The sequence below is a fragment of the Phyllobates terribilis genome, unplaced genomic scaffold, assembly GCF_046119375.1.
Source record: "Phyllobates terribilis strain yellow unplaced genomic scaffold, ASM4611937v1 Scaffold_4__5_contigs__length_816908805, whole genome shotgun sequence".
Classification (NCBI taxonomy): Eukaryota; Metazoa; Chordata; class Amphibia; order Anura; family Dendrobatidae; genus Phyllobates; species Phyllobates terribilis.
In genome coordinates, this window is record NW_027362764.1 from 775,089,190 (window position 1) to 775,103,594 (window position 14,405).

At 48.9% G+C, this 14,405-nt stretch overlaps 1 protein-coding gene and 1 long non-coding RNA gene across 6 annotated transcripts in view; one reads left to right on the forward strand and one right to left on the reverse strand.

The window, feature by feature from the left end:
• The window catches only part of TRAPPC9 (trafficking protein particle complex subunit 9), a 667,549-nt gene that overhangs the window by 486,444 nt on the left and 166,700 nt on the right, over window positions 1-14,405 (reverse strand). The window lies entirely within an intron of this gene.
• Window positions 11,424-14,405, forward strand: part of LOC141266056 (uncharacterized) — a 92,521-nt gene continuing 89,539 nt past the window's right edge. Inside the window, exon 1 of the long non-coding RNA XR_012320190.1 lies at window positions 11,424-11,538. This is a non-coding gene — a long non-coding RNA (uncharacterized lncRNA). The remainder of the gene's footprint in view (window positions 11,539-14,405) is intronic.

The following is a 14,405-nucleotide window of genomic DNA, read 5'->3' on the forward strand; positions in this document are numbered from 1 at the left end:
GGTACTGATCATGTGTCACCACCGCTAGTAAGAAAGTGAAGGAAGCGGTACTGATCATGTGTGGCCACTGCTAGTATGGACAGTGAAGGGAGCGGTACTGATCATGTGTGACCACCAATAGTATGGGCCGTAAATAGAGCGCACTGATCATGTGTGACCACCACTAGAATGGACAGTGAATGGAGCGGTACTGATCATGTGTGACCACCACTAGCATGGACAGTGAATGGAGCGGTACTGATCATGTGTGACCACCAATAGTATGGACAGTGAAGGGAGCGATACTGATCATGTGTGACCACCACTAGTATGGACAATGAAAGGGGCGGTACTGATCATATGTGACCACCACTAGAATGGACAGTGAAGGGAGCGGTACTGATCATGTGTGACCACCACTAGTATGGACAGTGAAGGGAGCGGTACTGATCATGTGTGACCACCGCTAGTATGGACAGTGAAGGGAGCGGTACTGATCATGTGTGACCACCACTAGTATGGACAGTGAAGGGAGCGGTACTGAACTGATCATGTGTGACCACCGCTAGTATGGACAGTGAAGGGAGCGGTACTGATCATGTGTGACCACCACTAGTATGGACAGTGAAGGGAGCGGTACTGATCATGTGTGACCACCACTAGTATGGACAGTGAAGGGAGAGGTACTGATCATGTATGACCACCACTAATATGGACAGTGAAAAGAGCGGTACTGATCATGTGTCACCACCGCTAGTAAGACCGTGAAGGAAGCGGTACTGATCATGTGTGGCCACTGCTAGTATGGACAGTGAAGGGAGCGGCACTAATCATGTGTGACCACCACTAGTATGGACAATGAAAGGGGCGGTACTGATCCTATGTGACCACCACTAGTATGGACAGTGAAGGGAGCGGTACTGATCATGTGTGACCACCGCTAGTATGGACAGTGAAGGGAGAGGTACTAATCATGTGTGACCACCGCTAGTATGGACAGTGAAGGGAGCGGTACTGATCATGTATGACCACCACTAATATGGACAGTGAAAAGAGCGGTACTGATCATGTGTCACCACAGCTAGTAAGACAGTGAAGGGAGCGGTACAGATCATGTGTGGCCACTGCTAGTATGGACAGTGAAGGGAGCGGCACTGATCATGTGTGACCACCGCTAATATGGACAGTGAATAAAGCGGTACAGATCATGTGTCACCACAGCTAGTATGTACAGTGAATAAAGCGGTACAGATCATGTGTCACCACCACTAGTAGGATCTGGCTCTTGTGATCGATGGGGCACTGATACTTGGGCACCATATTGTGTAATAAGGCACTGATGAAACTGTTAAATGTGCATTGCATGACAGAATATCACATGGTGGGGGTACAGATGTACCGCACAGGGACAAACTGTAATGTGCAAAGCTGAGCACTTCCGATCACAATACGACAAGATATGACCCCAAACTCTCACCCGATCATCTTACTTTTAGTTGTGAGCCCCCAACATACATCACTTAACTGAATGATTACTAAGGTGTCTGGTGATATTTTCCTGCATTTTTTGACCCAACTTTAGTCACCTTTTTTCGTACAGTCATGGCCGAAAGTGTTGGCACCCTTGAAATTGTTCGAGAAAATAAAGTTTTTCTCACGGATAATTATTGCAATTACACATGTTTTGTTATATACATGTTTATTTCCTTTGTGTGTATTGGAACACACAAAAAATGAGAAAAAAAGGCAAATTGGACATAATTTCACACAAAGACCCAAAAATGATCCTGACAAAATTTCTGGGAGAAATACTTCATTTTCTGGAACAATTTCAAGGGTGCCAACACTTTCGGCAATGATTGTATCTCGTTCATCTTTTAGGAATATAATACACTGCTCAAAAAAATAAAGGGAACACTTAAACAACAGAATATAACTCCAAGTAAATCAAACTTCTGTGAAATCAATTTGTCCACTTAGGAAGCAACACTGATTGACGATCAATCTCACATGCTGTTGTGCAAATGGAATAGATGGAAATTATTGGCAATTATCAACACCCCCTCAATAAAGGAGTGGTTCTGCAGGTGGGGACCACAGACCACATCTCAGTACCAATGCTTTCTGGCTGATGTCTTGGTCACTTTTGAATGTTGGTTGTGCTTTCACACTCGTGGTAGCATGAGACGGACTCTACAACCCACAGAAGTTGCTCAGGTAGTGCAGCTCATCCAGGATGGCACATCAATGCGAGCTGTGGCAAGAAGGTTTGCTGTGTCCGTCAGCGTAGTGTCCAGAGGCTGGAGGCACTACCAGGAGACAGGCCAGTACACCAGGAGACGTGGAAGGGGCCGTAGGAGGGCAACAACCCAGCAGCAGGACCGCTACCTCCGCCTTTGTGCAAGGAGGAACAGGAGGAGCACTGCCAGAGCCCTGCAAAATGACCTCCAGCAGACCACAAATGTGCATGTGTCTGCACAAACGGTTAGAAACCGACTCCATGAGGGTGGTATGAGGGCCCGACGTCCACAGATGGGGGTTGTGCTCACAGCCCAACACCGTGCAGGATGCTTGGCATTTGCCACAGAACACCAGGATTGGCAAAGTCGCCACTGGCGCCCCCTGTGCTCTTCACAGATGAAAGCAGGTTCACACTGAGCACATGTGATAGACGTGACAGAGTCTGGAGACGCCGTGAGAGCGATCTGCTGCCTGCAACATCCTTCAGCATGACCGGTTTGGCAGTGGGTCAGTAATGGTGTGGGGTGGCATTTCTTTGGAGGGCCACACAGCCCTCCATGTGCTCGCCAGAGGTAGCCTGACTGCCACTAGGTACCAAGATGAGATCCTCAGACCCCTTGTGAGACCATGTGCTGGTGCGGTTGGCCCTGGGTTCCTCGTAATGCAGGACAATGCCAGACCTCATGTGGCTGGAGTGTGTCAGCAGTTCCTGCAAGATGAAGGCATTGAAGCTATGGACTGGCCCGCCCGTTCCCCAGACCTGAATCCGATTGAGCACATCTGGGACATCATGTCTCGCTCCATGCACCAACGTCAGGTTGCGCCACAGACTGTCCAGGAGTTGGCGGATGCTTTAGTCCAGGTCTGGGAGGAGATCCCACAGGAGACCATCCGCAACCTCATCAGGAGCATGCCCAGGCGTTGTAGGGAGGTCATACAGGCACGTGGAGGCCACACACAATACTCAGCCTCATCAGGAGCATGCCCAGGCGTTGTAGGGAGGTCATACAGGCACGTGGAGGCCACACACAATACTCAGCCTCATCAGGAGCATGCCCAGGCGTTGTAGGGAGGTCATACAGGCACGTGGAGGTCACACACAATACTCAGCCTCATCAGGAGCATGCCCAGGCGTTGTAGGGAGGTCATACAGGCACGTGGAGGCCACACACAATACTCAGCCTCATCAGGAGCATGCCCAGGCGTTGTAGGGAGGTCATACAGGCACGTGGAGGCCACACACAATACTCAGCCTCATCAGGAGCATGCCCAGGCGTTGTAGGGAGGTCATACAGGCACGTGGAGGCCACACACAATACTCAGCCTCATCAGGAGCATGCCCAGGCGTTGTAGGGAGGCCATACAGGCACGTGGAGGCCACACACAATACTCAGCCTCATCAGGAGCATGCCCAGGCGTTGTAGGGAGGTCATACAGGCACGTGGAGGCCACACACAATACTCAGCCTCATCAGGAGCATGCCCAGGCGCTGTAGGGAGGTCATACAGGCACGTGGAGGCCACACACAATACTGAGCCTCATTTTGACTTGTTTTAAGGACATTACATCAAAGTTGGATCAGCCTGTAGTGTGTTTTTCCACTGTAATTTTGGGGGTGACTCCAAATCCAGGCCTCCATTGGTTAATAAATGTGATTTCCATTGATGATTTTTGTGTGATTTTGTTGTCAGCACATTCAACTTTGTACAGAACAAAGTATTCAATGAGAATATTTCATTCATTCAGATCTAGGATGGGTTATTTCAGTGTTCCCTTTATGTTTTTGAGCAGAGTAATATATGAAATGTAACATAATACATCATGTATGATAACACCGTCCAGACCGCTGACACTACAGAAAACATCATGGATCACCCCCGATCATGGGAAACTCAAGTCTGTGGCTGTCACAAGTCACATAAGTATTGGGGCCGACATCACCGCTAACTACGCGAGGCAACTCCAGAAAGAAGTCTCCAGCGTGAGGTCTCAATCCCGATGTGGATCTGTAATGGATCCCATACACAACTCCCCCTGCACTTAATTAAGACTAATGGAAACCACTGGAAAGTAAAACATCCGAAAATGTGGGATTCCTGCTGGGATTAATTTGCTCCAGTTTGCTGCTCCCGCCCGGCGGCCGGAGAGCGTCACTGACTCGGTCATATATCAGGAGGAGATCAATGTCTTCTTTGTTTCCAAAATATCAATAAAAGCAAAAACTCAATTTGTTATCAAAGCGAAGGCTCCGATAGGAAAAGATCACGAGCCGCCGTCTCCTGACCGCACGGGGGGGTCCGCTCCATGCAGACTATGGTCCTGAGCTGTATCACCGGCCACCTCCACCACACGGGGGGTCCGCTCCATGCATACTATGGTCCTGAGCTGTGTCACCTGCCACCTCCACCGCACGGGGGGTCCGCTCCATGCAGACTATGGTCCTGAGCTGTATCACCGGCCACCTCCACCGCACGGGGGGGTCCGCTCCATGCATACTATGGTCCTGAGCTGTGTCACCTGCCACCTCCACCGCACGGGGGGGTCCGCTCCATGCATACTATGGTCCTGAGCTGTGTCACCGGCCACCTCCAACGCACGGGGGGTCCGCTCCATGCATACTATGGTCCTGAGCTGTGTCACCGGCCACCTCCACCGCACGGGGGGGTCCGCTCCATGCATACTATGGTCCTGAGCTGTGTCACCTGCCACCTCCACCGCACGGGGGGGTCCGCTCCATGCATACTATGGTCCTGAGCTGTGTCACCGGCCACCTCCACCGCACGGGGGGGTCCACTCCATGCATACTATGGTCCTGAGCTGTGTCACCGGCCACCTCCACCGCACGGGGGGGTCCGCTCCATGCATACTATGGTCCTGAGCTGTATCACCGGCCACCTCCACCGCACGGGGGGGTCCGCTCCATGCATACTATGGTCCTGAGCTGTGTCACCGGCCACCTCCACCGCACGGGGGGGTCCGCTCCATGCATACTATGGTCCTGAGCTGTGTCACCGGCCACCTCCACCGCACAGGGGGGTTCGCTCCATGCATACTATGGTCCTGAGCTGTGTCACCGGCCACCTCCACCGCACAGGGGGGTCCGCTCCATGCATACTATGGTCCTGAGCTGTGTCACCGGCCACCTCCACCGCACGGGGGGGTCCGCTCCATGCATACTATGGTCCTGAGCTGTGTCACCGGCCACCTCCACCGCACAGGGGGGTCCGCTCCATGCGGACTATGGTCCTGAGCTGTGTCACCGGCCACCTCCACCGCACGGGGGGGTCCGCTCCATGCATACTATGGTCCTGAGCTGTGTCACCGGCCACCTCCACCGCACGGGGGGGTCCGCTCCATGCATACTATGGTCCTGAGCTGTGTCACCGGCCACCTCCAACGCACGGGGGGTCCGCTCCATGCATACTATGGTCCTGAGCTGTATCACCGGCCACCTCCACCGCACGGGGGGGTCCGCTCCATGCATACTATGGTCCTGAGCTGTGTCACCGGCCACCTCCACCGCACGGGGGGGTCCGCTCCATGCATACTATGGTCCTGAGCTGTGTCACCTGCCACCTCCACCGCACGGGGGGTCCGCTCCATGCATACTATGGTCCTGAGCTGTGTCACCGGCCACCTCCACCGCACGGGGGGGTCCGCTCCATGCATACTATGGTCCTGAGCTGTGTCACCGGCCACCTCCAACGCACGGGGGGTCCGCTCCATGCAGACTATGGTCCTGAGCTGTGTCACCTGCCACCTCCACCGCACGAGACCTCTGCTCATCACTACTCATTGGTCTGGGGTTACAGCTCCCCCCGAATTACTGGACTGGGACTGAGCAGCACACAGCCAAGGAGGTGAGCTGTGACATCACATGAATGGTGGATCCAGTGTTATGTACTGAATATAGAAGTGTTATCAGTCATTGTACAGGAGGAGGTGAGCTGTGACATCACATGAATGGTGGATCCTGTGTTATGTACTGAATATAGAGGTGTTATCAGTCATTGTACAGGAGGAGGTGAGCTGTGACATCACCTATTGTGAATGGTGGATCCTGTGTTATCTACTGTATATAGGGGTGTTATCAGTCATTGTACAGGAGGAGGAGGTGAGCTGTGATATCACCTATTGAGAATGGTGGATCCTATGTTATCTACTGTATATAGAGGTGTTATCATTCATTGTACAGGAGGAGGAGGTGAGCTGTGATATCACCTATTGTGAATGGTGGATCCTGTGTACTGTATATAGACGTGTTATCAGCCATTGTACAGGAGGAGGAGGTGGTGAGCTGTGACATCATCCATTGTGAATGATGGATCTATATACAGTATAGATGTACAAGAGGACTGTGGAGATGTGATCTCTACAGAACAGGATGTGTCATTGGCACAGAGAAAAAAACTGCATTTTACAATGTTACTGCGGAGCCAAGTTATCAGCCAGCGTATGTGCACGAGGACTGTGCACGAGGACTGCGGACGAGGACTGGGGACGAGGACTGGGGACGAGGACTGCGGACGAGGACTGGGGACCCCCGAGCACCGGCTTTGGCTACAGTGTGACTTCCATTATAATGTTACACATCAGGTGGGGTCGGCCCCTTACACGGGGAGCAGAGCGCCAGGACGATGTCTCCAGCCTCTCATCACACAGCGCGCTTTGCATTGTAATAAAGAGTTGTAATGGGATATCGGCAAATAGCAGCGCGGCCCCCTGCAGCCCCCCGCGCTCGTGCCCCTGCAATGTGTGCTGGGTGGATAAATATCCGATCATATAGATGCCGAGCAGAAGGGAACCCGAGCGCCGCAGCGTCGCTCCACTCACAGAACAGAGGAGAAAATAAAACCAGAAAACTCCATCCAAAGTAGAAAAAGCCGACGAGCGAATTCCTGATATTACTGCCGCGTCTGGGAAGGTGGAATCCACGGAGCAGTCATTATTCTCAATATAACGCACGCCCCTAAGTGGGGCCATTATACTGTATGGAGGGCTATGTGGGGCCCATTATTCTGTATGGAGGACTATGTGGGGCCATTAGTCTGTATGGAGGACTATGTGGGGCCCATTATTCTGTATGGAGGACTATGTGGGGCCCATTATTCTGTATGGAGGACTATGTGGTGCCCATTACTCTATATGGAGGACTATGTGGGGCCATTATTCCGTATGGAGGACTATGTGGGCCCATTATTCTGTATGGAGGACTATGTGGGGCCCATTATTCTGTATGGAGGACTATGTGGGGCCCATTATTCTGTATGGAGCACTATGTGGGGCCCGTTATTCTGTATGGAGGACTATGTGGGGCCCGTTATTCTGTATGGAGGACTATGTGGGCCCATTATTCTGTATGGAGCACTATGTGGGGCCCGTTATTCTGTATGGAGGACTATGTGGGCCCATTATTCTGTATGGAGCACTATGTGGGGCCCGTTATTCTATATGGAGGACTATGTGGGGCCCGTTATTCTGTATGGAGGACTATGTGGGGCCCATTATTCTGTATGGAGGACTATGTGGGGCTCATTATTCTGTATGGAGGACTATGTGGGGCCCATTATTCTGTATGGAGGACTATGTGGGGCCCATTATTTTGTATGGAGGACTATGTGGGGCCCATTATTCTGTATGGAGGACTATGTGGGGCCCATTATACTGTATGGAGGAATACGTGGGGCCCATTATACTGTATGGAGGACTACGTGGGGTCCATTATTCTGTATGGAGGACTACGTGGGGCCCATTATTCTGTATGGAGGACTACGTGGGGCCCATTATTCTGTATGGAGGACTATGTGGTGCCCATTACTCTATATGGAGGACTATGTGGGGCCATTATTCCGTATGGAGGACTATGTGGGGCCCATTATTCTGTATGGAGGACTATGTGGGGCCCATTATTCTGTATGGAGGACTATGTGGGGCCCATTATTCTGTATGGAGGACTATGTGGTGCCCATTACTCTATATGGAGGACTATGTGGGGCCCATTATTCTGTATGGAGGACTATGTGGGGCCCATTATTCTGTATGGAGGACTATGTGGGGACCATTATTCTGTATGGAGGACTATGTGGGGCCCATTATTCTGTATGGAGGACTATGTGGGGCCCATTATTCTGTATGGAGGACTATGTGGGGCCCATTATTCTGTATGGAGGACTATGTGGGGACCATTATTCTGTATGGAGGACTATGTGGGGCCCATTATTCTGTATGGAGGACTATGTGGGGCCCATTATTCTGTATGGAGGACTATGTGGGGCCCATTATTCTGTAAGGAGGACTATGTGGGGCCATTATTCTGTATGGAGGACTATGTGGGGCCCATTATTCTGTATGGAGGACTATATGGGGCCCATTATTCTGTATGAAGGACTATGTGGGGCCATTATTCTTTATGGAGGACTATGTGGTGCCCATTACTCTATATGGAGGACTATGTGGGGCCCATTATTCTGTATGGAGGACTATGTGGTGCCCATTACTCTATATGGAGGACTATGTGGGGCCATTATTCCGTATGGAGGACTATGTGGGGCCCATTATTCTGTATGGAGGACTATGTGGGGCCCATTATTCTGTATGGAGGACTATGTGGGGCCCATTATTCTGTATGGAGGACTATGTGGTGCCCATTACTCTATATGGAGGACTATGTGGGGCCCATTATTCTGTATGGAGGACTATGTGGGGCCCATTATTCTGTATGGAGGACTATGTGGGGACCATTATTCTGTATGGAGGACTATGTGGGGCCCATTATTCTGTATGGAGGACTATGTGGGGCCCATTATTCTGTATGGAGGACTATGTGGGGCCCATTATTCTGTATGGAGGACTATGTGGGGACCATTATTCTGTATGGAGGACTATGTGGGGCCCATTATTCTGTATGGAGGACTATGTGGGGCCCATTATTCTGTATGGAGGACTATGTGGGGCCCATTATTCTGTAAGGAGGACTATGTGGGGCCATTATTCTGTATGGAGGACTATGTGGGGCCCATTATTCTGTATGGAGGACTATATGGGGCCCATTATTCTGTATGAAGGACTATGTGGGGCCATTATTCTTTATGGAGGACTATGTGGGGCCCATTATACTGTATGGAGGACTATGTGGGGCCCATTATTCTGTATGGAGGACTATGTGGGGCCCATTATTCTGTATGGAGGACTATGTGGTGCCCATTACTCTATATGGAGGACTATGTGGGGCCATTATTCCGTATGGAGGACTATGTGGGCCCATTATTCTGTATGGAGGACTATGTGGGGCCCATTATTCTGTATGGAGCACTATGTGGGGCCCGTTATTCTGTATGGAGGACTATGTGGGGCCCATTATTCTGTATGGAGGACTATGTGGGCCCATTATTCTGTATGGAGCACTATGTGGGGCCCATTATTCTGTATGGAGGACTATGTGGGGCCATTATTCTGTATGGAGGACTATGTGGGGCCATTATTCTGTATGGAGGACTATGTGGGGCCCATTATTCTGTATGGAGGACTATATGGGGCCCATTATTCTGTATGGAGGACTATGTGGGGCCATTATTCTGTATGGAGGACTATGTGGGGCCATTATTCTGTATGGAGGACTATGTGGGGCCCATTATTCTGTATGGAGGACTATATGGGGCCCATTATTCTGTATGGAGGACTATGTGGGGGCATTATTCTTTATGGAGGACTATGTGGGGCCCATTATACTGTATGGAGGACTATGTGGGGCCCATTATTCTGTATGGAGGACTATGTGGGGCCCATTATTCTGTATGGAGGACTATGTGGTGCCCATTACTCTATATGGAGGACTATGTGGGGCCATTATTCCGTATGGAGGACTATGTGGGGCCATTATTCCGTATGGAGGACTATGTGGGGCCCATTATTCTGTATGGAGGACTATGTGGGGACCATTATTCTGTATGGAGGACTATGTGGGGCCCATTATTCTGTATGGAGGACTATGTGGGGCCCATTATTCTGTAAGGAGGACTAAGTGGGGCCATTATTCTGTATGGAGGACTATGTGGGGCCCATTATTCTGTATGGAGGACTATATGGGGCCCATTATTCTGTATGGAGGACTATGTGGGGCCATTATTCTTTATGGAGGACTATGTGGGGCCCATTATACTGTATGGAGGACTATGTGGGGCCCATTATTCTGTATGGAGGACTATGTGGGGCCCATTATTCTGTATGGAGGACTATGTGGTGCCCATTACTCTATATGGAGGACTATGTGGGGCCATTATTCCGTATGGAGGACTATGTGGGGCCCATTATTCTGTATGGAGGACTATGTGGGGCCCATTATTCTGTATGGAGGACTATGTGGAGCCCATTATTCTGTATGGAGGACTTTGTAGCCCTATTACACTGTATATTGGTTGGCCACGACTTTGTTCAAGTTTTCATTTTGGCCCTCTGTGTCTTTGAGCTTGACATCCCTGGATTAGAGCTATGGCGGGTACAGAGGTGCCATGATGTGGGTGAAAAGGTTGTTTTGTCACTACGTAGACCCCATTATAATATATGGGACGTCATAGATGAGGCAACCTCTTATGGATTTTGCTCTAACGCCCGGAGCTTCAGGTTTCGCCTTTGTGCCATTGTTTATACCTGGGAACAAAATGTAGCCTTCTAGGGTAAATCAACGACTAAGTCATCAGGGAATGCGGAGCGTCTCCTTTCCTGTGCACCATTATTCATCCTCCATCCCCCGTCTGTGCCAATGTCCCAGACGCCGCCCGCCCTGCAGCAGGTAGACGACTGTGTGCACTGAAGGACGTATCACATCTAATTAGGGGCACTTAGGGAATTTGAATTGAAAGACTAAAAATTGGGATGGATATTATTTAACAAAAAAAAAAAATAAAATAAAAACGCTTTCTCGTTTTGGATTCATCCCTTTAAAGCAGCAGCGTCCGGCGCGGCCGCGAGTCACCGAGCGGTGAAATTGCTAAGTAACATCACACGACAGCAATGCGGTGACAGCAACATGTAGTCGCGGCTAAGAATAGACTGTGCCGGAGCGCGGAGGGACATGAATAATGCAGCAGGGCTTTGATTTTTTTTTTTTTTTTTCTTCCCCGAGTCCGTCCACTCAGCGGAACGATCCTGAACGAGAGGAAAAAAAAAAAAAAAAAAAAAGGCGTTCAATAAATTCAGGAGAGATTAGAAGGCGTATTTTAAACCCGCGGCGACTAAAAATAGCCGCCTCGTAATGGAAGAGGAGATGTGATCGGAATCAGTTTAGCAGCGGACGGAGCGGGGAAGCGAGAGTGTTAACAGGTAGTCGACCGCGGGGTTATAAAGCCGCACGAATAACCAAAAAAAATAAATAAATTACCCTCCCCCCTCAAAAAAAAAATCACTTCTAGAGCTCACACTGTTTGTTCGCGGTCTCCAGGGAAGGACGATTAGGTTTTTCTCTTTTTCGTTGCACTAATAGATATTCCCCCGATCCGGCTCTCCGGAGGTTAGGGGAGATTAAATGCGGCTTGTTAAAGCGGAGGCGACGGAGTTTATTTACCGCGAGCGTCCTATGTATACAAACTGCGGGAAGACAAAGGCGACCGACAGCTATTTATTATGGATCTCCGGAGAATCGCTACACGGCAAACTAACAAAAACACAAACGGAACATTGTATCTCATTGTATGTCCTGCAGGATTCCACAGACAGGCTTAACCCCTTCACCACATGACCATTTTTGCTCCTTCATTTTTTCCTCCCCTCTTCTTCCCAGAGCCATAACTTTTTTTTTTATTTTTTCCGTCGATATGGTAGTGTGAGGGGGTTTTTCTTTTTGCAATAGGATTGATATTGATTTTACCGTATCATGTACTGGAAGACAGGAAAAAAAATTCCAAGTGTGGTGAAATTGCAAAAAAAAAAAAAGCAATTCCACAATGATTATTTAATTTTTTTTTTTTTTTTTTTTAACCATGTTCAGTAAATTCCAATATGATTCTCCAGGTCATTACGAGTTCGTAGATACCAAACATGTTTAGGTTCTTTTTTATTTAAAGTGGTGAAAAAAAAAACATCCAAAGTTTGTAAGAAAACAAAAAACTTTGCTTATGGCGCCATTTTCCGAGACCCGTAGCGTCCCCATTTTTTGAGATCTGGGGCCGGGTGAGGGCTTATTTTTTGCGCACGGAGGTGACGTTTTTATTAACACCATTTTGGGGTAGATATGATGTTTTGATCAGCAGTTATTGCATTTCATTACAATGTTGCGGCAGCCAAAAAAAACTTACTTTTGGAGTTTCCATTTTTTTTTTCTCGTTACGCCGTTTACCGATTGGATTAATCTACTTTATACTTCGTTAGATTGGTATTGCTGCATTCAGAAATGCCCAAACATGTGAATTCTTTATTTTTTGTTAATTGTTTTATTTCGAGTGGCGCAAAAGGGGTCGATATCAACTTTAGCGTTTTTTTTTTTTATTATTTTTCTTTTTAACTTTATTCTCTTTTTTTTTTTTACTTGCTTCAATAGTGTCTTTTAGAGACTTGAAGTTGCGATCATCCGGTCACCTGTGCTATATGTAGCGGGGCTTCATTCCTGCTATTTATAGCAAAAATCACAATCTCCTATGAAAGTCGGCCAAACTCCTAAACCCTGTTATTTCTGTTTTTACTCAATTATTTATAGGGGTTTTCTCTTCTGTACATCCCCATATAATTTATCAGCAGGCTGGACCCCCCCAAAGTGGAGGCTGCAATCTATGGTGTCTTGTACAGAGGGGTCTCTTTAGAGAATATGGGGTACATGGACGGGGATAGTCCTAGTGAGACGAGATAGAGATTCTTAGTCTAGGTGTCCTTACCGCCTAAAGTCCCTTCTAAGGGGGAAACCTTCTACACTTTAGGGTAAGACATATAACGGAGCGCTGTCTATATTACGCTCTATAGGAAACAAAGACATGGGCAAGCAAGGAAGGGCGCAGCTATAGGGGCGCAGTGGTAGCAGCCGCCCCTGAGCTCGGACGTGTGACGACAAATGGTAGGCGATGGTTGCAGATTTTGTAATTGATGCCTCAAATTCTGCCTGTGCCATGAAGCCCCCCAATCCCTTTAGAAACACTGAACCTGAGGCTCAACATGAATACAATGGTCTGTTATAACGTTGCATTGCATTGACGTTCTCTGACTTTCTCGCACATCCTTGGCACTGTCCGGGCCGAGTCATCAGATTCTGCATTGGTGATCACTTTGCCGGGTGCCGCGGTCTCTATGGGGGGCTCGATCCTATTAGCACTAACCTTTTACAGTTTTGCAAGTGCAGAACAAACAGAAGCTGTCGTTTAGCAGGCATTGATTTTTCTGCTTGGTGCTCTGCAGTTGTTTTATTAATCACTGTTACATTCGGGAAGAGCGGTCATCGCTCCAACCGGAGTGTCCAAGATGCAACAGCCATGGCGGAAGAGGTAACGCCATTAGCTCCAATCTCAGAATCAAGAGGATGGGTCCCCTCGCACCGCACCGCTCCTGTCCACCGCTTTAGTGGAGCATTTGCTTGAATGGGGCTGTGCAGCAATTCCCAGTGCACCGCTGGTGGGGGAGGGGTGATAACCCTTGTCCGAGCCTTTAGGTACAATTAAGGAGAGATTGTGTCCACCATTTCATTGGAAAAAAATAGAGCATGCACTGCTAAAAGAAACCTGCACAGATTAATATGAAGGTGAAAGGCTTCTAATGAGTGCGGGAGTGTGAGGAATCAAACGCTGCGGTCTTCTGGCTCCTCTCTGTCGCGGCAAACCCTAAATCGTAGCTGCTCGCCTCAATCTACTTGCTCATATCTTTCTTCATTTAAGGCGGACTATAAGATAACTGAGGGTTCAGATTACTACTGCTGAATTTAGACAGACAAATAGGCTGCTGCTTTTAATATTTTCCATTTGTGCTGGATTCGCACCTACACTGCTCAGTACTTCTCCATAATATCCCCCAGGTTTCTTCTGGGCGTGTACCTACAGAGAGAAAAGGGAGCAGGATTTCCTATTCTCCGAGTGCGGCCTATGGGAGATATCATAGCAGCTTTTTTCTACCTACTTGCTCCAATCTTTCTTCATTTAAGACAGACTGTAAGTTCACTGAGAGATCAGATTACAACTGCTGCATTCAGAGACACATAGGCCGCTGATTATAAT